General features: G+C 36.1%; 1 pseudogene; it reads right to left on the minus strand.

Annotated features, from left to right (window-relative positions):
• Positions 1 to 13,031: 13,031 nt before the first annotated feature.
• Positions 13,032 to 18,295, minus strand: LOC125344941 (annotated as a pseudogene).
• Positions 18,296 to 25,540: the final 7,245 nt, after the last annotated feature.

Here is a 25,540-nt window from a genome sequence, read left to right on the forward strand (position 1 = left end):
AGAGTAATACTAATAAAAAAGTAGGTGATTTTCTACTTGAGCAGGTGTCAGCATTTAATAGCTCATCTTAAGTGGACACCCTGGCTGAAATGACAATAGAAGGTTACCTGTCATGTATAGGAAATATCATATATGTTCATCAGACATGTAAATATTGTCACCACATGACTGCTATACAGTTCAATGTGGATTTGCCATAAATTTGTATTTTATAATTAATAGTCAATGAAAAGAGGGACATGTGGTCAATTCCACTATTTCTTGTCAAATTAAATAAATATAAAATGCTGTGTTGAATGACATTTCTTTGTGGAATTAAAGATAATGCAAATATGTTTTTAAACAAGTAGACAATTGAACTATTTAACAAAATGTATTTTATGTTCTTTAATGTCATATCAGAAATTACATTGTCATGATAGTCTTTTTTTCTTTCCTTTTGTTTTGTTTCGTCGGTGTAGGGCTTAAAATCAAGGCCTGGGCACTGTCCCTGAGCTCTTTTCTACAAGGCTAGTGGTACTCTGCAATCTGGAACTACAGTGCCACTCTGATTTTCTGGTGGTTAATTGGAGATGACAGTCTCACAGACTTTCTGGTCCAGGCTGGTTTTGAACCATGACCCTCAGATCTCAGCCTCCTGTGTAGCTAAGATTACAAGTATGAGCCACTGGTGCCCAGCTTTGTCATAAGATTTTTTTGAAAAAACTAAAGTCTCAAATGTTTCTGAAACAACTGTATACCTACATCCTAAAAACCTTGTATCCACTATTCCACTTAATATTCACATAACCCTATGAAGTAAGTAGAAAAACTATTCAAATTTTACCAGATTTACACATAAAGTTGCTTGGGGAAAGGTAACCAGATCTCAGAAGGTTGAGACAGAAGAATCTTAGGTTGGAGGCTAGACTAGCCTACATAGTGATATCTTGGTTTAAAAAATAAGGAATGAGTAGAGAAACATGAAGGCTAAATGAGATTAAATAATGTAGCAAATACCTGCCAGTTGTGAATAAAAAGCTAATATTTACATCCAAGCACAGCTGAAACACTATTCTTACTACTTCTCTTTACATTTAATCAAAGATATTCCAGAATAGAAAAATGAATGTTGAAGGACCTAAATCTTATCTGAATTCCCCCACTCCCCTGGATTCATGTTTCTTAGTATTATGTGAAAGCCTGTCTGTCTGTGAATTTATGTGTACATATGCTAGTGTGTGTGTGTGTGCGCGTGCGTGCGTGTGTGTGTGTGTGTGTGTGTGTGTGTGTGTGCTGGTCTTGGGGCTTGAACTCTGGGCCTAGGTACTGATGCTGAACATTTTTGTTCAAGTCCACCTTCTACCACTTGAGCCACATATCCACTTTTGGCTTTTCTGGTGGTTAATTGGAGGTAAGAATCTCACAGCATTACCCAGTCTGGCTTCAAACTGCAATCTTCACAACCGAGGAGCTGTTCTTATCTTCATGAACCACTTGGTGTCCAGTTAATGTTGTTTAATCCCTAAAATACTTTAGTCCTTTTCATTTCTATTTCTCATCCCAGATATGTTTGCTGTCTCTTTGGTGTCTTCCATCCTGCTCTGTGTAGTAAATAACTCACAGGTGGCTGGAGGGGACACTAAGTCATGTTGTATGATGTTTAGAATTAAAAAACCATATGTTCTAACCCAAATGCATCCTGTAGCAGTGGCTTTCAAATGTTAACATTAGTGAATTTATCTATACTCCAGTTTCCACCTGATTTGTAGGGTTCTTTGATTCAAGCAAACAATAAGAACAACGCTTTTGAATAATATTTACAACATATAAAAATGTGATATTTGGTATTTTGTTGATTTGATCATTTACCACATATTCTCAGTAACAGTACAGCACCTGCCCTCTTTGTTTCTCCACTTACTTGTAATCTTATCCTAAATTTAGAATATTTGTTAGCTTGCTAAAATGGCTGTGCCATATATTGGTAGGTCACATGAAGAGTCTCCTAAGAAATCTCCAAGGCAATAAACCTATTCCTTGAAGATGTAGGCAGATAATTTTTATACTTTCATAGGCTCAAGCATCTTTAGGTTTCCCTCATGCTCTAGCTGTACAGAGCCCAGAGAGAGATTATCTCAAAACCAATTGCCAGTGCAGGCTCAGGTCAACCCTCAGCAGCAATTGCATCCTTCACACCATAATTAATATGTACTACAACAAAAGAGCCCCTTGTTTACAGTCATATTTTATTCAATTTATCTTCACAATGTAAGAAAGTGTTTAATTTTCCTTAATGATATTGGCTACCCCAGCCTTTATTACAACCTAGGACATAATTACCCTGCTTTCCCTTAATTTATAGACCTTATTAGCACCCTTGCTTTTCCACTGTGATTAGATCTCCACAGAATTGAGAAGTCTCTGCAAAGCAGAAGAATCCTTGTGATAAGTTGTTCACCCTGGAAGTCCTGAATGCAGAAATTTATTCTTTGTGGATCTCCACTGAGGTGGGGAAAGGGGTAGGAAAATGGGACCCTCCTCTCAGATTGAGGGTCACAGTTTAATATGGAGCCTGCCACTTGCTGTACAATAGGTGGAAGGGATCTCAGGAGGACAAAACCTCCAGTAATAACTAGTTTGGAGGATGTCATTTCTGCTGGAGGCAAAGTAATTGCATCCATTGATTGCAAATGAAAAGCTAGGACAAGTCTTAACTATGCCAGCCAGTGTTGGTTTTCCTCCTTTCCAGGGAGATATAGTCCATCCTGTTCTCAACAGCCAGACCATTACATAGAACCCAAATTAGTTGTCCATTCTCTTTTTCTGACTAAAATTGGCATGTTCTCATTTTCCTAGCAATTGTGCTTATTTACTGTAATGATTCTTATCTAGTAGATCAAATATACTGGCAGTAAATTACTATTGTCCTTACAGTCCAGAATCAAGAACTGGAGCTTTCACAGCTCATTTGCACTTTAATGATGGCTGTTTATAGCTCCCTCATGACCCAGGATATTAAATTAAGTCTTACACATCATTGTCAAAATAGGTTTAGAGTAGGAACTCTGAAAATGATGTCAAGAGACTAGATTTCTTTTAAATACATATTAGAAGTAATGATCTTCCAAAATCATATTTTTGTTTTGTTCTTGTTATGTTATTGTTATTGTTATTACTATTTTAGAACCAAAGTGACCTGTCTCTTTCATTGAAATTTACTGAGTTGTTCACTGCCTAGAACTCTTGAAACCAGGTCACATTATTGCCCAGCTTTGAGGAATGGGAGAAAAATGTTTCCAGGAAAATAAAAGGTGGTTCCAAAATTTTAGGACAAGAGCATCACGTAAGAAAAGTAAGACTGACATGTTATTTCCTTGAGCTCATTGTGATCTCATTGGAGAGCGGGAGAGGGAAGCGGGAGAGGGAGAGGGAGAGACAATGTATGTACTTGTTATTACTCCAGTTTTATAGCAAAGAAAAGCAGTAGAAAAGCAGTGGACCCTAATGATTCCTGAGAATTAAAGGACTATGGGCTAATTGAGAAGGAGTCTTGCACCCACCAGGACTCCAGTTCTGCTCCAGACACACCTATTACTTAGCACCTTGTCTCTAAATCCCTTTACAAGACATCATAAAACAGAAATGATCACAGAAGCACTTAAAGCCTTTTCTACACCCACTTTTCCAATAAATCTCAAACACATCTTTCATTTTGATCACAGAAATGCAAATTTTCTGACAAGCACACGACAGCATGACTAAGTCCAAATTGAGTACAGTACATTTACTCTATTGGAAAGGATAATGCAATGAAACAATGCAATGAGACATAATGGAATTCACTCAACTTCATCTTCCAAACCCTGTATGCTCTCTATCATTATTTTGTTGTTTGGCATTGGCTTTTTTCACATGTTATTTTAAAACTATTAAACCACTTAGGAAGAAAAATAATGTTTATACACTGCAAGCAATTTAATCCACTTGTTTCTCCTGAAATGCATGTTTTAAATTTTTTCCTGTAGCTATGATTTATAATAAAGTTAAGTCTGAATGTAGTAAAAAATAGCTTCAAACTAACCAGAGTTCTAAGGTTTTGTGTTGGTCTAAATCTCATAATACATACATACATACATACATACATACATACATACATACATACATACACACATACATATATGGAAATGTGTGGACTATTCTCTTCTCCTGATACAGGATAATGGTTGCCAGACAGCCTCCTGTTTGCAAAGAAAACATTGAATTTTATTATGTGCAGGCATTTGCAATACTGCCATTCCTTAGTGTTCTCTGAATGGGTATGGCCGGCTGTGTGAATCTTGCTGAATGGTAGCAAGTTCCTGTGCACACCTACTCCATTGGTGCACTCCAAGGAAAAAAATAAGCAGGCATTAACAAAGCAGGTGGCTCTTACTCAAAGATCTCAGCTTGGTGCTCTCAGGAAGGCTTAGCACCAACATCATGAATATTTTAATTCCATTCTATTTTATCAACACAATGCATGCAACCTTAGCTTAAAAAGATAAGTAGTAAACTAGAAGTATTAAAACCAAGTAAGTCTGGGCTGCTCCACTTTCTTCCCTGCTTGCTAGTCTTTCTCTCCAAAAGCAAGCACTCTTACCTCTAAAAGAGGTGTTTATTCTTGAAAATTCTGAATGATAGGAATAAATTTCTGCTACTGTGTTCATTGATTTTTTTCAATGTTATCTAACTGAGTTGGTATGATGGTAAAAGAATCTTTGGTTCTCTTACAGTGCACCTGGTATCCTTTGTTTTCATGTTCTTCACTCTCCTATTGTAATCTTGTTAAAATCTGAGCTTAAAACATTGAGGAAAATGAAGCAACAGCAAGGGACTTTGCTGTACAAAGTTAACATGACATCATAATCATACTTTTTTTTTCTTTTGTTTTTGGTCTCACACAAGGATATGCTTGGTTTAATGTGCTTGCATTTCTTCATACATACTATTAAATTTTTATAGTTTCTATTTATCTCAAGTACCTTTATTTGAAAAGAGTACAAGTATCACTGCGTGAGGTCTTTATTCTCCTGCAGGGCCTAGACCTTCAGCCAAGCTATACCTTTGAATTCCCAGGAGGACTGTTTAACTTCCAGTAAGTCGAATTTCTTGGTGTATTCTATCATCTGGGTGGAACATATCCTTTCCTATTTTTATCACATTGAAAAGATAGAGGGAAGACAGGCAGTGTTGCCCATGCCTGTAATCATAGCAAGTGGGAGGTTGAGATCCAAGGATTGCAGTGGGAATCCAGCCCAGGCAGAAACATCCCTGAGACTCTTACTTCCAATTAACCATCCAACAACCAGAATTGGAGCTGTTTCCCAAACAGGTAGAGAAGTAGCCTTGAGTACAAAGCTCAGAGACAGTGCTAATGCCTTCAGTCAAGCTACACGACCTATGAAAATACATACATACATACATACATACATACATACATACATACATACATACATACATAAATACACAAATAGAGGCAGGAGAAGTTGTGTTGATGATGGTCTCCACCTGTCTCCTGGGTTGACCTTTTCATATGAACTGATTGTTCCTTGGGCCTAGTGACCGACACTGCTTTGTTTTCCTTTCTCAAATTTCCCTAAATATTTTCATTCTTATTCCCTGTATTGAATCTCTCATTATCAGCATGGTGTATCTTCTTTCTTGAAGGTTTAATAACAGAGTTTTTGAAAGATACTGACAGCAGATGGGTTGTCCAAAAGGCATACAGCTTGATTACTTGCCCAGAGATATTACAAGAAAGGAACCTGAATACTGAACCATTCTTGGAGTCATAGATGTGCATACACCTGCTTCGTAAGAGAGGAGGAAAGGAGATATAGGTGAGCTAGGGAAGGACAAATGATTTAGCAACATATAAATGAGTCCTCGGAATAGACTGTGACATAGCCTGTCTAGGTCTAGTGTTGTCCTAGTTAAGGTTTCAGTGAGGGCTTTCATGACACTTAGATTCCTCTTAAAAGATCTAGCTTGAGGCAGATAAAGAAAGTTCACAGATATCTTCTCCTTCCATCACTAAGTATTCTTATTTAAATTCTAACAAATGGTCACTTTGGGGAATCACATTTTCTGTGTCTCCCCTAATTATATATTCCCTCTTTTGAAGGGGAGATGTCTCAAGTAACTTTCTTGATAAGGAAGCAAGAGAGAAAAAAAATGTTTAGAGATTGCACATGTCTGAAAAATCCCTCATGTATCTATCTTTGACTATGTATATAAATCAGATATTATTTTCTGACTATTTGAGAGGCAAGCACTCTACCACTAGGCCATATTCCCAGCCTTTTCTGATTATTTGAAAAGCATTGCTTCACTGATTTTTTTTTTTTTTTACTTCCAAGGTTGTATTTAACGAGATCAATAGGTTATCATTTCTGTGTCCTTTGAATTTCATTCCTCTGTAGAATTTTTTGCATTCTCTTCTTCTATCTGATATTCTGAAATATTGACATGCGATATACATATTTTAAAATAAATATTTTCTCTAGTTATGCTAAGCCCTCATCATCTCGACCTACTACTCTTTGGTGGTTTAACTGTTGGGTATAATCTATTTCCTTTTTAATTGATTTCTAGCACAATGGGAAAGGCAGAACTGATAATCACTTCGAGACTGACAAATGGTCAGAAAGGTCTGAGACTTTAGATTTCCCTGTGTCCTTTATAATACCCATGCTTTCTCTCTTGTTTACCTTCTTAGGAGATTCCTAGAATTATATTCTCCCTTTTTCAACTTTTCACATATAAATCTGTGATTTGATGGAATGATTTTTCCCTAATAGCTTTTAACATCTCAGTGTTCTTTATTTTAATAAGAACTGAGAAATTAGCATTGATAATATACATACTGTAATAAAGATTCTGTCTGTCTGCTATGATGTTAGGTCATAATGAAGGTTACCATTTTGAAACTGTATGAAAACCAGGTCAAAGAAATCAAGCATCATTCTACTTCACTCAGCAGATAAATAAAAAGGCAAAATTCACATCTAGTTATGTCATATTTTAACATCAATATTCTGTATATCATATTTTTTACTTATTTTCTTAATCTCTAGAAAACTGTCAACTAGAATATTATTGGGCTTCAGTGTTGGAATAAACTATATATGGGGCATACTTAAGTTTATGCTAGTCATTTATCATTTATGTGACAAAATACTTAAAGGAAGAGAGAATTTCCTTGTCTCTTTATTTTAGAGTGATAATAATCATTTGGCTGCATTATGTCTGGACGGGAACACAGCAGAATAGTGTTGGTGAAGGGAATGGGAGAGAAGCAGGTAACTTCTGTTGTAACTATATTCTCCAACGTCCATCAGAGACACAACTGACAACACAGGAATAAAGAATTGTCTGAGCAAGGCAAAACTTATTGCTTCTCAGAAGGGTGCCCATTGACAAGCCAACACACATAGCAGGCAGGCTGCCATAACACAGAAAGTTCTACATTTTCCCCCCAATGAACCAAGATCAGGTGCACATTCTGCTTATTATTAGCTAGTCAGAAGAGGGTAGGATGTCTTAATTACTCACACCCTCTACTACTTTCTTGGACAACCTGAGATGTTTTTTTAATTATTCATACTGTCTGCTTTCTTTATTTGCTGATATTGTCTTAGCAGAACGATGGACAAGAGCCAAGCCACTAGGTCAAAGAAGAAACGTTTAAGCATCCCATTTAGATTTAAAAGACAGTCAGGTGGGAGGAAGGGTGGTTCTCATACTTTGTGGAAGCCAGGAAACAGAAAGAGTAAGAGGAAGTGTTCAGGAATCAGGAATAAGACACATCCTTTCAAGGCAAGCCATCAATGACCTACTTCCTCCAACTATATCTTCTATCCTAATGAAGTATTCAATTCTAAACTCATCAATGGGTTTATCCACTGACGAAATTAGAGCTCTGATGATCCAGTCTCCACTCAATAGTGTCCTCTAGTAGTAAACTAGTTTTTAAGTAGGAAACTGTAGGGGAGACCCTTAATATTTAAATCATACTGAAATTTAGGAACAATGTTAATTTTTAGCTTATATATCCACTGGGAAGCAATATATTACTGTAATCTTTTCCTAGGCCAATGAAATTTACTTTAACATGGATAACTACACCATCCTTTACTTACTTAAGTCTTTATCTCATAACCACTTAACCAAGTGATTCATCACAGTTATGGCAAATAGCTATTAAGAAACAGTTTAACAAAATAATATGTATTGTTTTCTCAATTTTTCTGTAGTAGAAAGGAGATTATGCAGCTGTTGTGACATGTATCAGGTATTGCCACCTACAAGAATGAAGAAAAATAAGATTTTATATCTGATATTTGTTGTTCATGCTTCCTGTAGTGCAGGAATCTTACATGGAGAGTTGTTGAGTTCTTAATCACTCTTTCTAAAAATACTTACCTAAGAATCCTCTTCTCAGCCTCTTCTGAAATGGAATCAAGATCAATCAAGGAATTATCACTATATAAAATGAAACTGGGACTAATCATATCAGCTGAGATCATAAGTAAGAGAAGGGGCATAATGTTTGATTTAAGGGATTGAAGGTAACTTCACCTTGGTAGAGCTCTGTGTCTCAAGACCAAACGGTAAAACAAAACAAAACAAAAACGATCTATTTAATATTCTCCTTTAAAACATAGATTAACAAGACAAAGTTCCATTCTAAATATAATGCTGTGAATGGGAAAGCATAGTTCCTAATAGCTTAACTTTGACTGCATTCACAAGGAGTTAAAACACATCAAATGCTTAGTGAATGTTAGACCTGAATGACCCATTATCTCTCTGACACAGTACAAATTGTTACTTCTTGAATATCTCAGTGCCATTATGATTATTTTTGGACTGACATCACTTTTAGTTTGCACTTAAATGATTTTACACAATTGTCTTGTATCTATTAAACCTGTTTGTTTGTTTCTCTTTCAAGCAGTTGGATTGACTGGAGAATAGATTGGTTGTTCTTGTTTGTGGTTGTGACTCTCCAATTCTGGTTGTGAATGCTTAGCAAAGTCACTAATCATTTCATTTCTTTCTCAATGTATTACAGAATTCCCTTATCTCAGAATTTTGTTATTTCATTAGCTTTACCTTGAAAGCTTCAATTCTTCTACCTTCAACACCACTACATCAGAGGCTTCAATGAAAACAGAAATAAATATTCTTTGCTGTCACTAAGTTGGTTCAGTGATTTCAAATATTTAGTTGCATACAAATCTCTTAAATGAACTTCATTAACATATAGTCTATATTAGTCCAGGAAAAAAACTTGTGTTTTCTGCATTTCTAACAAGTTCCCCAGAGGAAAATGATAATAGTACACTCTGGGAGAGTACTTTCAGTAGTAACAATGAGACATTCTACAGGAGTTCCACTGGCAATGGTGAGGAGAGAGAGAGAGCAAGAGAGACAGACTAATTCTACACCCACCTCACAAAAGTCACTCTCTAATTCCTACATTTCAAATTGCCCACAAAATTCCATCATCATTGGTGGTTTACATTTATGTTATAAATAATATTTTTAACTTAAATGACAGATTTTTGTCTTCCTCTAACTAGTATTGGAAAGGTGTTGTTACATCTAAGTTGATGTTTTTGGTTTTTTTTCTTACAAGTGTTTATATATATGCTACAGAAGATAGGAAACAATATGTAATTCGGAGGAAAAAAGAACTCTCTAGATTGTTAAGTAAGTTTTCAGGCTTGAAACATGTTTCACATGCATTGTTATGAGCAACTTTCAATTGTTACTTTCCCTTTCCCTGCTCTATTGGCCATGCATGTTAAGGAAATTGGTTTAAACTAACTGACTTTTATTTTTTCTATGTATCCATTTTTACTGACAAGGAGATTTGGAACACATAAATCACTAGTGTGTGTTTTTATCTGTCCTATGGTCAATGATCGGAGTTCTTAAAGTAACATAAATCCATTTTTGGATATTCATGAGCTTTTTAGGGCACTTAGAATGCAGTACAACCCCTTGTAAATGACCTTCAGACAAGAACATGGACTAGGGATGAATATCATGAAGCAGAATATTATTTTCTCATAGTCTGCTTTTAGTTTTAGGAACATTATAGGGAGCTACAATTCTTTCTGTTCTTCTCTTTCAAGAGTTGTTATTTTTCAAACTAGAGAACAAGTGAAAGATGTTCTGTCCCTGAACACTGATGTCCAGTACAGAATCAAGGATTACAAAGAGAGCAGAAAGTAAAACTATAACCTTGTCTTTAAAAAAAATAAAGAAAAACCTGTCTACATAGACATATCTATATAAGTAACAGTGGCAGATATAAAGCATTCTACATGACTTGACATAATAGCATAATTATTTTTCAGATTTATCAGCACAAATAACCTGAAGATGGCTGTGCTTTAGCTTGAACAATTGCTACTTTGTGCAAAAACTAGAAAAAGTATTTTATATAAAATGTATAGTCAGACCTGTCATTTTGTATAAAAAAGTATAATCAGACATTAAAACATTTGAATTTTCTCCCCTGAAAATTCCATTTCAGTTAATGCATTTGGGTACACTTACATACACCTTACAAATTAGTTCCTTTGTCTTTTGCACCTGACTTATTTCACCAAACATATTTTTCCAGATTCATCAATTTCTTTACAAATAATGTAATATTGCTCTTAATAGATAAGTGAAATTCCATTGTGTATACATATACTACATTTTTTGACCCATTTGTCCACTGACTGGCATCTGGATGGTTTTCATGATATGGTAAATAGTGTAGCAATAGAAATAACTGTGCAGGTAGCTTTGCTCTATCCTGGTTTGTAATTTGATCAGCATTTGTTCTTTGTATTCTTGATGATGGACCTCCTCATTGGAATGAAATATTATCTTGATTTGTTTTTCCTTATGTTTAGGAATGTCTATCTTTTCTCCATGCATTTTTAATTATTTGTATTTCTTCTGACAAGTACCTCTTTTAACTTTTCCAATTTACTCATTAGATTATTGATTCTCTGAAAACTTAGTGTTTTGAACTCTGTGTATATTCTGCTTATTAGATCCTTGTCAGACATAGCTGCCAAAGATTTCCCATTCTCTAGGTTGTTTTGTCAGCTTAATGATGACTGGATCCTTCATTGTGAAGAAAGCTTTTAGCTTGATGCAATCACATTTGTCAATTATCCCCCAGATTTGCTGAGCCCATGGAGTTATATTCAGAAAGTCCCTGCCTATGTCAATAAGTTCTAGTGCTAGCTCTACTCCTTTGTATAGCAATTCAAGGTTTTAGGTCTTGCACTAAGGTCTTTGATCCACTTCAAATTGATATTAGTGCAGGTTGAGAAACAACTTTTACTGTTCTACTTCTGGATATCCAAGTTTTCCCGCATCATTTATTAAAGAGGCTATGTTTAATTCCAGCATAATTTTGGCTTCCTTTTCAAAAATTAGTTGTCTATAGGCAGATGGGTTTATTTCTGGGTTTACTAGTCTGTTCCATTAGTCTTCACTTCTATCTATATACCAGTACCAAGCTGATCTTGTTACTATGGGTCTAAAGTATAGCTGTAACTGGAAATTTGTTTTTGCTAGCATATTTTTTTCTCCTCAAGATTACATTGGCTATTTAGGGCCCTTTATTCTTCTATTTGAACTTTTGGATTGACTTTTCTATCTCTGAAAATGACTTTAGGGATTTTTGTCTTAAAATTACTTTAATTTAACATATGCAGTACAGGAAACACATAACAAGCAAAGAAAATGTCATCTATAGCCACAAGAAGTTTAGTTGAACATGACCATCTAGAGCCTCCAGGTACACACAACAATCCTCTTTACTTAAGTGAGATTGTATGGTATTGTTTTGTCCTTTCCCAAAAGTTATTATTCACAAATTCAAACTCCCAAAGCAATACAGATATTTTGATAACCCAGAATAAATTATATCTACTCAATATATCTGAAAAAAAAATATATATATATATCTGCCTTTTGGGGCACAAAAATTTCACTGAAGACTAAAATGGCAACAGGCTTCTAGAAAGGAATATTGGCAGAGTTATAATTAAACTACTGAATTTCCTGTATGCTCAATTTAAAAAGAAACATAAAACAAGACACACTGAGCATTTTCTAAGCTCTTTTGTAGGTCTATAGCATACTGGCAAAATAACAAGAAAGAATGCTTCCACTGAATGAACATATCTCCATGGTATAGCCTCAACCACATGCATCAATGTGTCTAATCAATATGTAAATCTGAGCACATCTGCAGTCATCTCTCCCTGCAGCTTCCTCTTCTTTCCTTCTTCTATAAGCCTCTAAATACACCTTGACCCCATCACTCAGAAGTAACACAATTCTACGTCCAAAATATATCTTCTGTTCATTACAACCGATCCTTACAAGACAGTTAATTCACCAGCTCTATTTTTAACATGAATTTGTAGTTTGTCATTGGCAGTATGGCCATTTTATTCTGACGTTAATTCTGCTCATTCTATGGTCAGATGTCTTCCTCAATGTCTTTCTTCTGATGCTGATTGTTGTATATTTTTTCTTGTTTTGGATTTTAATGTATGGTGATCTTTATTTACAATTTTATTGGCAAAAAAGAAGAGGAAATCTCTTGACAGTTTAACACATGACATTATAGCTGATCTGTTTCAACTCTAATTGTCCACAGATATACAATATTGAATCTGCATATGCAGTTTCAAGTACAGTGCTTACTTTTTAGGCAGTCTTTAAGACACATAAATACAGATGAAAGGAAATCATTCATTAAAAACAGCATCAAATGTTGGGTATTTTAAATAATAAATTCATGTTGCTCCTGGTAATTACATATATGCAATGAAAATCAAAAGCAGGGAAAGCAATTGCACTTCCTAGGAACAGTTACAACAACAAATCATTTTCTGCAATGACCATTATATTTTTAATTTATCATGAACTACTCTGAACTTACTATAAGATGTAGCCAAAATCAGAAGAAAAGTTGTAGGGAGAATGTTTCTTTTTTGGAGGAGAGTAAGCCCTCCAGAACCAACATGGGAAATAAGCATCCTGTTGTATCTAAGTGGAAAAAAAAATCAATGTAGTCAATTTCAACTCATGATGAGCTGACTTAACATTTTATCAACTTGTTTGGTGTCATTCTTCTAAATCGAGTGTGTTTAATTCTTCTTCTAATTCATCCAAATCTTCACCAGTAAAAAGATTTTCATCAACAGTCACAACAACAATGGCTCTGTTTTCCTGGCCCTCCCCTTCATTGTCCTCTTCCAAATCACTGCTTTCACCATTTTCTGCCCTACCTCTGGATGCTTCACTTAATTTGTTTTCATCTTTATCCAAAGCATATGTGCTGAATCTTTCAAGGCTGGCTACTGTAATACCAGTTTCCCCCACAGCTCTAGGGACACACAGACTTAAATTTATCTCATTTACACTCATCAACCTCATCACCTCCTGTTCAATGAATATAACCAGTATCATCTGCTTCCTCATCATCATCATTGACAAATTCAGGACAAAATTCAAACACTTCATGACCACTAATCACCAGTGCCTTCCCTGCTTTGAAATCTGCTTTTCTTCTTTCCATATCTTGTTCAAGTTTATCAATTTTTTCTTTTTCCTTTTCTTCCATGCAAGAAAAGATTCTAGAGTGATTTTGGTAACATTTGCACCTAGTGCAGAATGCTCTCTTTCAATCAGATCTTCCAGTGAAATTTCATCTTCTTTCTCCTTTTTTTTGTCCTTTTTCAATACAAATCCAGAAGGATACTTGCAGGTATCACCTCCGCCAGGACATACCCAAAACCATCCATAGTTGTTATTTTCAATAGTTTCAAGGAAATGCTTGCATACTATTTGAGTTTTTTGCTTTTTTCTTTTCTGCCTCACCGTGCTTCTTGTTCACTACTTCTTCCAGCTTTTTCTTGTCCTAATTTTCCATTGTGTCGTTTTCAAGTTCTTCATCCCTTGCATCAATGTAAACACTTTGTTTTTCACATTTTCTCTCCAAAGTCAAGTCATGAGAGAACTTACATTTATCTCCTTTAGTACACTGTCCTTGTTTGAGGAAGGCACATACTACAGACTTAGGATCTGCACCTTTACTTATTTTTTGAGCAGCAACTACAGGTTTGAACAACTCATTTACTTCTTGCGATTCTTTCTTCTTATCATCTTGCTTCAATTTTTTTCAGATTCACTCTGTGCTACCTGACGGGGATTTTGTTGACCAAATTTAATTGGTGAGTGACAGCCTTGATAAACTTCTGTTTTGCTCCTTTCTTATTCTTTAGGCCAAAAATTTAGTCTTTGATAATCTTCTTCTTTTTCTGTTCCACCTTTTTGCTGCCCCCGGCCTGATCCTGTTTCTTGGGGGGAGCATTGGTGAAACCGATGGCACCAGCCAGACCTAGGCGCAGATGGATACTGTCGGAATCGGAGGCGGGGTGTGGGGGGGGGGGGTTGGGGGGGGTGAAATTAAACACCTGGTCTGGAGAGGGCGGAGAAGACGATCTGGCTGCTGTTGCTGCCACCACAGCACAGGGAAAGGGAGTCGCTCATTCGCTGTCGGCGGAATGCTACCTTTCCGACAGGCCGGTGTGTCAGAGCATTGTGGGAAGGGACGATGGGTGCCCGGAAGTGGGTGTGAGCTTGCACAGCAGCTATGTCCAGCCCCTGTTGTGTATTTGTTTTGTGCTCTTCCTAGGGGTTGAACTCAGGGCTCCCGCTGTTGCTCAGCTTTGACGCCAATGTCTGTCATGCTCCTCCTTGAACCATACTTACAGTTCTCTTTAAGTTTTTCTAGTTTTCATTGTAGGTGCTTTATCCCTTCACATAATGTTATTCATGTGTTTTTTGTTTTCCTTGCTTGTGAGGATGATTGTGACTAGAATGGCTTTCACGGTTTTCCTCTCTTCCTGCTCATTCTTACTATGCAGAAAAGCTATTGATTTTTCTGTATTGATTTTATATCCTGCTATTTTATTAAATATGTTTATCAGCTCTAGAAATGTTGAGGTAAGATCCTCAGACTGCTTTAAATATAGAATCATATCATCTCCTAATAGAGGTATTTGACTTTTTCCTTTCCTATTAAGAAGACTTTTATTTGTCAGGCCTTATTGCTCTGATAAACAGTCCTTATACCATATATTTTTGAATAATAATGGAGAGAATGGACATTCTTGGTCTACTCCTGATTTCAGAGGACACATTTTCCTTTTCTACTATTTGGTATAATGTTGACTGTAAGTTTGTCATCAATATATTTTATTGTGTTAAGGGGAAATCCTGTGTACTGTTACTATTGCTTGAGAAGCTATATTCATTCCTTTCTGAAATATACCATTGCAATAATACCTTCTGCATAAAATAAAGGATGTCAGATGCATTCTTTCCCACATTTTCACACCATCCTTCTAGGAGAATACTAATCATGTTATAATATACACATTTGTTCTTTACCTAAGAAGAGAAGGAAAGTGATTGTGAGACAAAGAAGCAGTGTGTAAGAGAAACATCCATTTTTGCTACCAATGCATTCACAAATTGTTATTTAAATTACTCAATACTCTGTTTTTTCTGTTTTATAAAATCTAGTGTGTGAACATCCACTGCCCAGATAGGTAGTGCTTTGTGGGTGGTTCTCTGCAGCTATTACAAAAAGAGTCTCATAGAAATAACCACTATAATTATAAGGTATTTAGCAGCCCAATGTTTCATATGAATATATTTTAACTTTGTTTCAACCTACTGATAAAAGGCTGCTCCAGGATGTAGCAAATTATTTAATTTCACAGTTAGTTTTTCAAATTGAATCACTGTCTCCACATTACAAAGATAAATGTGAATCAGTTATTAAAGAAAACTGTCATTTATATGTTTACCAGACTTGGGAACCTGCCTTCACGAATATTTTGGAAATCTTCATGTCAATGCCTTGCTATAACCTATTTAAACATAACTGAAAATGACTTATCAAGAATAATCTTATTATTTCCATTAAGTTATTTATGGATAGATTCTTTAGAAACTGGGAAATAGAGTACTGGACAGTCTGCAGACATAGTAAAATATTGTTTAAGCCTCCATGTTATTACACAGAACAAAAATCTATCTTCTAAATATCTTCTTCATGTTCTTCCTCTTCCCTTCTCTTTCTCTTCTCCTCTCTTCTCATTTTCCTCCCCTCTTCTCATTTCCCTCCCTTCCCTCCTCTCATTTTTCCTCTCCTCTGGTCCACTGCCCTTTTCTCATCCTCTTCCTCCCTTCTCCTGTCTTCCCTCCTCACCTTTGCTCTTCTGCTTTTCTGTTTTCTCTTCCCCTCTCCTTGCCCCTACCCTCCTTCCTCCTCTCATCTGTTTTCTCCTCTCCTGTCTTCTCTGCTCTGCTCTCCTCTCCTTTCTCTTCACCTCTCTATTCCTCTACTTTTCTGTTTTCTCCTCTCCTATCCTCTCTGTTCTCTTCCCATTCCTCTCTCTCTCTCTTTCAATGCTAAGAATTAAACTCAGGGTCTTTGGTTGCAAGAGTATTAAGTACTCCACCACTGAGCTGAATTCCTAGCCTCTATAGCTACCTTATATAAAATTGCCAGGAAGTGATTTTATGTTTTAGCCTGGGTCACTTGCTAAGTCCAACAGGAAGAAAAAGGGAACTTTCAAGCTATGAAACCTCATCCTAGCATTTAGAATTGGATATCGATAATATTAGGAGCTTGGGAAAGAAGACAAGCCTTCCCAAGAAAGAACAATATAGTAATAAAAAAAGAAACAAAAAAGAAAAAGAAAAAGGGGATTCAGGAAGTTGAGTCGGCCAAATAATGACTGTCTGTTCTGAGCATGAGACAAACTGATTTGTCTCAAAACATTAGAATCTGAAACCAAAAGATGTGGATTTGACTCCTCTTTATTGTTACATTAAGTGAATAAATTACATGAGGATTAATTTAAAAAAAAAAACACATTATGAATCTTCTATAGCAATAACCAAAGTACTCCAGTGTTATAGGAATAGCTTCGAAAACTAACAAATCAAAACAAAAATCTTGTATATTTGTAAACATTTCAAAACAATGTAGAAAAAAAATCATTGACAGAATTGAATTGACTTTCTTTGGGCTATGTATCAGTTTTCTTAAAATCATAGAATTGCGGCTTTTTAAAATTCAAGTTATAAAACACTGAAGTAAATTAAGCTGAATTTTCACAAGGAAGTTCTCTGAACATAATACTTTTACTATATGTCACTTGTTATAGTAGTTGTTGAGAGGAAAAGCTTATTTCCTGGCATGGCAACACACTTTGATTTTAGAATTGTTTAATTTCAGAATGTGGTAAGAATAGGTATTCCTTTCAGAAATAAGTTGTTGAGTTCAATGTAGGAAAGTTCATAAAGGATTCAAAGTAGCTGGCCTCTGGGGTGACTCATACCTGTAATCCTAGCTACTCAGGAACTGAGATTTGAAGATTGTAGTTTGAAGTCAGCCCAGGCAGGAATGTCTATAGGACTCATCTAATTAACCACAAAAAAAGAAAAGAAAAGAAAAGAAAAAGCTCAAGGATAGCAAACTCTCAAGTCCAGAGTTCAAGCCCCAGGAATGGCACAAAAACTAACCAAGAAAAATTCTTAATCAACCCGTGATTGCATGTACACTTTCAAAAATAACAGAGTTCTAACTAAATCTCACATTTTTAGGCATTTGTCTTATTAAAATAGACGTGTTATTTATAATCTCCTTGTGTGTTTGTATTTGCCTTCCATTGCAATGGCAAAACAGCTAAGATCAGCTTTAAAAGCGAAAGCTGAGTTTTGTGTCTTGGATTGTGAGATTTCAGTCCATGGTCATTTGACCAAAGCACAGTCTGTGTTGAGTCATAATACAGTATGGATATACATAGGGGATCAAAGTCTGGGCCTCAGAGCAGTAGGAAAGTGGGGGGTGGGAGGAGTGGAAGTGAATGCCAGAGTAGTGGGACTGAGGGCTAGGATTCCAATTCCCTTTTTTTTTTCCTTCAAAACTACACCTTAGTGACCTATCTTTCTTTTAGTATGCCATTCCAGGTGCAAATATTGTAAAGGTTTTATTTTTTTTAATTTTATTGTCTTGCTTTATAAAGTTCTATAACCATTTATTTTTCTGAGTAGCTTTTTTGAACTTACCTGTGTTATTAGCAAGAAACAAAGAACAAGTGTATATTATTTCTATTCTCAGTTCTTCAAATTTCATAATAGATTGTTCAACACTAATCATTTTAGGAATAATGCTCCATTATCTTGTCAGGAACAAAGCCAGAAATTTTATCACTAATATCACTTAAATATGCTTGACTCAATTTATTCTTTCAGAGATAACAGTTAAAATGCAGTGTTATAGATACCTTTATGTTTTGAACTCATCAAAGAGAAAGTACAATATTCAGCCTTCCAAAACTTTGCAGCCCAAGAGCTTAGACTTGTGTGCTGTTTGATAAAGTCAAAGTTTTTTCTGTGTGCTCATGTTAATACTTTACTGTTGTCCCTAAGCCCCAGTGCTGGTATGAACTATGACATATGGTTAGGGTTAGCAGTCTGGACGAGTAGAGATTGGTCAACTAAAGTTACATCATTAAAGTAATTGGCTGATTAACATTTTCCTATATCTTAAAAATCAACTTTATCAATTTTTGGATAGTTAATTCTAAAGGAAAATTTGCTACTGGCTCTAAAGTTAATCATCCCATCATTTTATGGTGTGTCAGACTTTGGTGACTGTGATTTGATGGCAAAGAGAAACACTTTAAAGGCAGGTAAGTTTATTTTGCTCATAATTGCAGAGGTTTCAGACCCTAGTCCTTGATTCCCTTTATCCTGGTCTCACAGTGAGAAAAAAGTGTTAGAAGGCACAGGGTAAAAAAGACAAACTATTACAAAACCAATACTTGTAAAACTGTTCAGTGTAAATCTACTGAACAACTCATGGGGGGAAAGGGAAAGGGGGAGGGGGAATGAGGGAGGAGGTAACAAACAGTACAAGAAATGTATCCAATGCCTAACGTATGAAACTGTAACCGCTCTGTATATCAGTTTGACAATAAAAATAATTTTAAAAAAAAGTGTTTTACGGACTGGCTCATGTAACAGAAGGAAGTATCTCATTTCATCCTGGCCAGAAAGCAGAGGGAGAGTACAGAATGGGTAAGAAGAAGCTGGGTCTTGGTGGCTCAGGCCTGTAATCTTAGTCTCTCAGAAGGCTGAGATCTGAAGATAAAGGATTGAAGCCCAGCCCAATAACAAATTGTGGCGAGATTCTAAAATCAAGTTAACCAACTAAAAGATAGAAATAGAAATCTATGGCTAAAATTGGAAAGCACTAGCCTTGAGCAAAAATCTCAGAGACAGTATGCTGTCCCTGAGTTCCAACCTCAGGACCAACCAGCTCCAAAACAAAAGAAAGAAAAAAAAGGGGGGTAAGGAACAAGATACCACCCATTATTCCAACTAGGCTTCACTTTCAATAACAATACCAGCATACTCTGGTTTCTCTTCAGATTAGATAAATCTTTCTTCTTCTACTAAAATAATACCACTTATGGTAGCCAAGGATTTACTACATAAAGCAGGGATATTTCATATGACAACATATGAATATGTCATTTCCAAATGACAACTTATCTATGGTGGGGGAAGATAGCTAAATTCCTTATTACTAATGAATATACATATTTACTAACTTTTTTATCATGTAACTCAAGTTCCCACAGTTTCTAGATATTTCACAAGTATTTAAGATTGTGGAAAGAATATTCATATAATTAAGTAATGACAAATACTATTACTTTTCTCTCTGGCAAGGATCTCTGAATTAATAATTAGATAATTTCTCAGCAAGTCTTAAAAAGTACTAATTGATGTATCTGAAAAATAATTTCTCTGACTAAGGTCCTTCACGACCCATTTCTGTGATATTTCTGCCCTCTACCATCTTCTTATAAAAGAGTAATCACACAAAATGACAGATAAAGGTATCTTTCTTGTTGAGTATTGCCAGATTTGGCAAATAAAAATATAGACAAAAACATAACATATGTAACATTTGGGACATATTTTATTAATAATGCATTGATTTTTTTCTCTCAATTTAAATTTTAGCTTGTTGTCTTGCATTTTATCTATGAACTTTTCTGTAGTTCTCTCAATATCATAGGAAGAAAAAGAGAGAATAAAGTACCAGAGTGAAGGTTCATGTGCAGGACTGTAAATATGACCTTGATATAGTGACAATGGCAGATGTGGGAATGAGAAGAGAAAGTCCTAAAGCATTGAGTAAGCAGGGATGAGAGGACTCACTGAGAAGCCTAACTAGAAATGACTAATGTGAGATACTAGACTGAAGATAAGAATTCTGCAATTTAGTCTAGATAAACACAGTGCCATGATGTAACATGCTGAGCTGTGTGTTCTCCTACACAATTGTGTTTACTTAAATTTTTTATGGTCAATGTCTTCCAAGAATGCAAAATTGATCTATTTATATTTCTATATCTATTTATTAAGTAATAATTCCATGTTGAAGAGTTTTTAGTAGAATAATATTCTACAGTGAGATTTATATACAACATAGGAGAATGTCAGAAGTTAGCCCTTCCTGACAGACAAGAAGGAAATTCCCAGAGGCAGTGGATGTGTATCAGTCTCAGTTTGCGGTTATTGAATGCCACATGATTCCCTGGAAACTACTGGGCTTGAGGACTTCCAGACAGCAAAACTGAAGGGACCATTGGGAACCACCCAGAAAACAAAGCTATTGGTGTGCAAAGATCTAAGCATATATATATACACACACGAGACTGAAGGCTGCCTTCAATATAAGCAGAAACCATAAGACTTAATTAAGTCTTATTCTTTTTTAGTCTTTAGAATGAAAGGGACTTGTCCAAAATAATAAAGACTTAAAATAAGAATGCAAACAAGAGTGTAAGCAGCAGTGTTTAAAACAGGTGAGCAGACCAGAGAGAGAACTAATTTTCATTTTTGTGTTGGAGCTGAGCAAGTAATGCATGTAGTACATGTTTATCCTCCCTGCAACTGACAAGCATCTGAGCCAACTTTTTTTTTTTTTTTTTTTTTTTTTTTGGCCAGTCCTGGGCCTTGGACTCAGGGCCTGAGCACTGTCCCTGGCTTCTTCCCGCTCAAGGCTAGCACTCTGCCACTTGAGCCACAGCGCCACTTCTGGCCGTTTTCTGTATATGTGGTGCTGGGGAATCGAACCTAGGGCCTCGTGTATCCGAGGCAGGCACTCTTGCCACTAGGCTATATCCCCAGCCCCCAGGAGCCAAATTTTAGGTATCACCTATTGACTGATGTTTTTATGAGTCCTTAAATCACTTTTCTTCCAGGTGATGTATTTGACTTTGAGACCTCAGGAATGGAAAGAGTGTCTTTATAAGATACCACAGACAGCTCTGCCTTTTGTCATATGGGGACAAAGGGATGAGCTAATTGTCTGAAACCCAGGAGAGGCTTCTCCTGCCCCTGACCATGACCATGGTGGCATCTGGACCTACTACTTCCATCCTCCAGGACTGTGAGAAATGAACTTCTGATTTACAGAGATCTCCAATATTTTGTTGGAGAAACTGGAAGCAAATAAGGCAAACCCCTACATAGCTCAAGACTAATACTGTTATAAGTCAAGAATATATATAATGTATATAGCTATGTATATATACATATATTTAAGTAAAGTATGGAATATCATTTTTTTCAAAAATGCATACAGACAAAACTAATTAACCACTGTTATTTTATCATTGAGAATGTCTAAAATCTAAAAAGATGACTAGATTATTGCTTAGCTCTGGATCTTGCAATGAGCTCACAATGATCAAGTGAGTATTAACTAAAACAGACATTGGTAAATCACATGGCCTTATCTGTATTCCTCAAAATTTATTTTTCTGTCTTCATTGCAACCAATTAACCAACCATATAATATATTCAAAATGGTCCTTTTTTTATGCGATTGATGTCTTGTTGGAAAATGTCACACATTATGAATTTGTTTCACAGGTATAATGGAGGGGGGGTTCTTACATTAAATTTAAACTCATTATTTTTGTTTTATTGTCAGTAGTGACCTACAACATTTGACATGCAGATATCGTTTTATTTAAAGCAAAAAGACTTAGAACAAAATTCCATAAAAGTAAAATTAAGGAGAAAAAGAAAATGATTAAGACATTTATATTTTCAATTACTTTTTTCTAAAATGACAAAAGTTACCTACTAAACTGAAATGGCACATTGTGGCTGAAAATTCACTGGTGGACATGAAATAAATGCCTCTATTTATTTACTTTTTTAACTTAATTTATTTATTAATTGAACACAAATTTTTTGACAAGTTGTTGTGCAAAAAGGGTACAGTTACATAGTAGGGCAGTGTGTACATTTCCTGTGATATCTTACACCCTGTTTTTCTTTCCCTTCCCTAGGTCAGGTAGACATATATACAATACACAATGTATCAAGAACATATACAGTGTCCACGTGGCCAAGCCCAAGAAAATTTGGCTAGGGCTTTAAATGTAATGTCGGTATTAGACAATATGTCGACAGTAGTCTCATATGAACGTACATACATAGCTTTTGGGCTATTGTATTCCACTGAGAGGTCAATTTTTAACCTTTATATGTTGAGTAGTTGTTTGGTTTTAGTTACATACTGTTGGGTCACTGCCCCAATCCTGTGGGAAATACCATTTGACAAACAGTTTTTGGTTTCACAGACCTGGTCTCTACTGTCTCTCCATCACCCTTTCTTAACAGTCATATATCAGCGAGATCATGCCCCTTTGTTTTCTGTGTTCTAGGCTTGTCTCGCTCAACATTATTTGTTCAAGTTCTGATCATTTCCCTGAGAATAGCAATATTTCACCATTCCTAATCGCTATGTAGTATTCCATTGTGTATAGGTACCATATTTTTTGGATCCATTCATCTGTGGAGGGGCATCTGGGTTGTTTCCATATTTTGGCTATTGTGAATTGCGCAGCGATAAACATGGAAGTACAAATGTCTTTTTTGACATCCTGGGACCTGCTGTTCAGGATAGATGCCTAGGAGTGGTATGGCTGGGTCATAGGGTAGGTCTATTGAGCTTTTTGAGGAACCTCCATACTGTTCTCCAAAGTGGTTGTACTAATTTGCACTCCCACCAACAATGGAGAAGGGTTACTCTTTCCCCACACCCCCTCCAGCATTTGTTGTTGCCTGAGTTCAGAGTATAGGCCATTCTAACTGGAGTGAGGTGGTATCTCAGGGTTGTTTTTATTTGCATTTCCTTTACTACCAGGGATGTTGAGCATTTCCTCATATGTTTCTTTGCCATTTTTATTTCTTCTCTTGTGAAGTCTCTCGTTAGCTCCTTTGCCCATTTCCTAATTGGTTTATTGGGCTTGGAGGGGCTTAGTTTTTTGAGTTCTCTGTAGATGACAGATATTAGGCCTTTGTCTGTTGCTGTGCTGGTAAAGATCCTTTCCCATATCGTTGGCTGTCTTTCTGTTTTGGTGGCTATGTCCTTAGCTGTGCAGAAACTTTTTAATTTGTAGTAGTCCCATTTGTCGAGTCTCTCCCCTATTTGTTGTGCCCCTGGAACTCTATTCAGGAAGTTCCTTCCTGTGCCTATAAGTTCTAGTGTCTTTCCTACTTTGTCCTTCAGTAGTTTCAAGGATTCAGGTCGGATATTGAGGTCCTTGATCCATTTTGAGTTGATCTTGGTGCATGGTGATAGGCTTGGGTCTACTTTGAGTTTTCTACATATGGCTGCCCAGTTCTCCCAGCACCAGTAGTTGAAGAGGCTATGTTTATTCCATTGAATGTCTTTAGCTCCTTTGTCGAATATCAGCTGACTGTAACAGAGTGTGGTTTTATTTCTGGGTTTTCAATTCTAATCCATTGGTCTTACGGTCTGTTTTTATACCAATACCATGCTGTTTTTGTTATGATGGCCCTGTGGTAGAGCTTGAAGTCTGGTATTGTGATACCTCCTGCACTGCTTTTTTTGCCTAGAATTGCCTTGGCTATTCTAGGTCTTTTGCTGTACCATATGAATTTATGGATTGCTTTCTCTATTTCAGTGAAGAATGTGACTGGGATTTTGATAGGTATTGCATTGAATTTGTATAACAATTTGGGCAATATGGCCATTTTCAGTATATTGATTCTGCCTACCCATGAGCATGGGAGGTCTTTCTATCTCCTTGTGTCTTCTTTGATTTCCCTTATTAGATTTTTATAGTTCTCATTAAATAGGTCCATCACATCCTTGGTTAAGTTGATCCCTAGGTACTTTATTCTCTTTTTTTGGCTACTGTAAATGGAATTGTTTCCATAATTTCCTTTCTTGTTTGTACATTGCTGGTGTACAGAAAAGCTGCTGTCATTTGTGGATTGATTTTGTATCCTGCTACTTTGCTAAAAAGGTTTATTAGGTGTAGGAGTTTGGGGACTGAGTTTTTTGAGTCCTTCAGATATAAGATCATGTCATCTGCCAATAGGGATAACTTGATTTCTTCCTTGTCGATGTGGATCCCTTTGATGTCCTCCTCTTGCCTTATTGCTATGGCTAGGGATTCCAGCACTATGTTGAAAAGAAGTGGGGCGAGTGGGCATCCTTGTCTTGTTCCTGATTTTAGGGGGAATGATTTAAGTTTCTCTCCATTTAATATGATGTTAGCAGTTGGTTTGTTGTATATGAGTTTTATTGTTTTGAGGAATGTTCCATCTATTCCTGTTCTCTCCAGAGCTTTTAATAAGTATGGATGTTGTATTTTGTCAAAGGCTTTTTGGGTATGGACTGAGATAACAATGTGATTCTTGATTTTAGTTCTGTTTATGTGGTGAATTACACTGATTGATTTACGGATGTTGAACCATCCTTTGACTGTGGAATGAAGCCTACTTGGTCATGATGTATAATTTTCTTGATCAGTTTCTGGATCCTGTTAGCTAATATTTTATTGAGGAGCTTTGCCTCTGTGTTCATTAATGATATTGGTCTGTAGTTCTCTTTTTGTTGGGTCTTTGCCTGGTTTGGGAATGAGTATATTAGCTTCATAGAATGAGTTTGGGATTTCTCCCTCTGTTTCTATTTAGTGGAAGAGTTTGAGGAGTATTGGTATTAGCTCCTCACTAATAAATGCCTCTATTTAAAGCAAACAAAAGAAAAAAATTCTTAGTGCCCTGACACCAAAACAGAAAGGGCCATCTTAAGCAACATATAACATTTGAGAGTTGACATCCTCACAGCTGGCCATGGAATATTTCCAGGCTATTCACACTTGTATCTCTAGGCAGAATTCTGCAGAGTATCCAGGCTGAAGAACCTGGAGAGAAGAAGACTAAATAATTATGTGAGATTACTGAGGAGGAGAGATTGTTCGCAGGTGGAAGCCTTAATGATTTGATGGAGATATCCCTCTTTGTTCTGCTCAAATGTGAAGAAATTGCAAGTAGT

This window comes from Perognathus longimembris, chromosome 2 (assembly GCF_023159225.1).
Source record: "Perognathus longimembris pacificus isolate PPM17 chromosome 2, ASM2315922v1, whole genome shotgun sequence".
Lineage (NCBI taxonomy): Eukaryota > Metazoa > Chordata > Mammalia > Rodentia > Heteromyidae > Perognathus > Perognathus longimembris.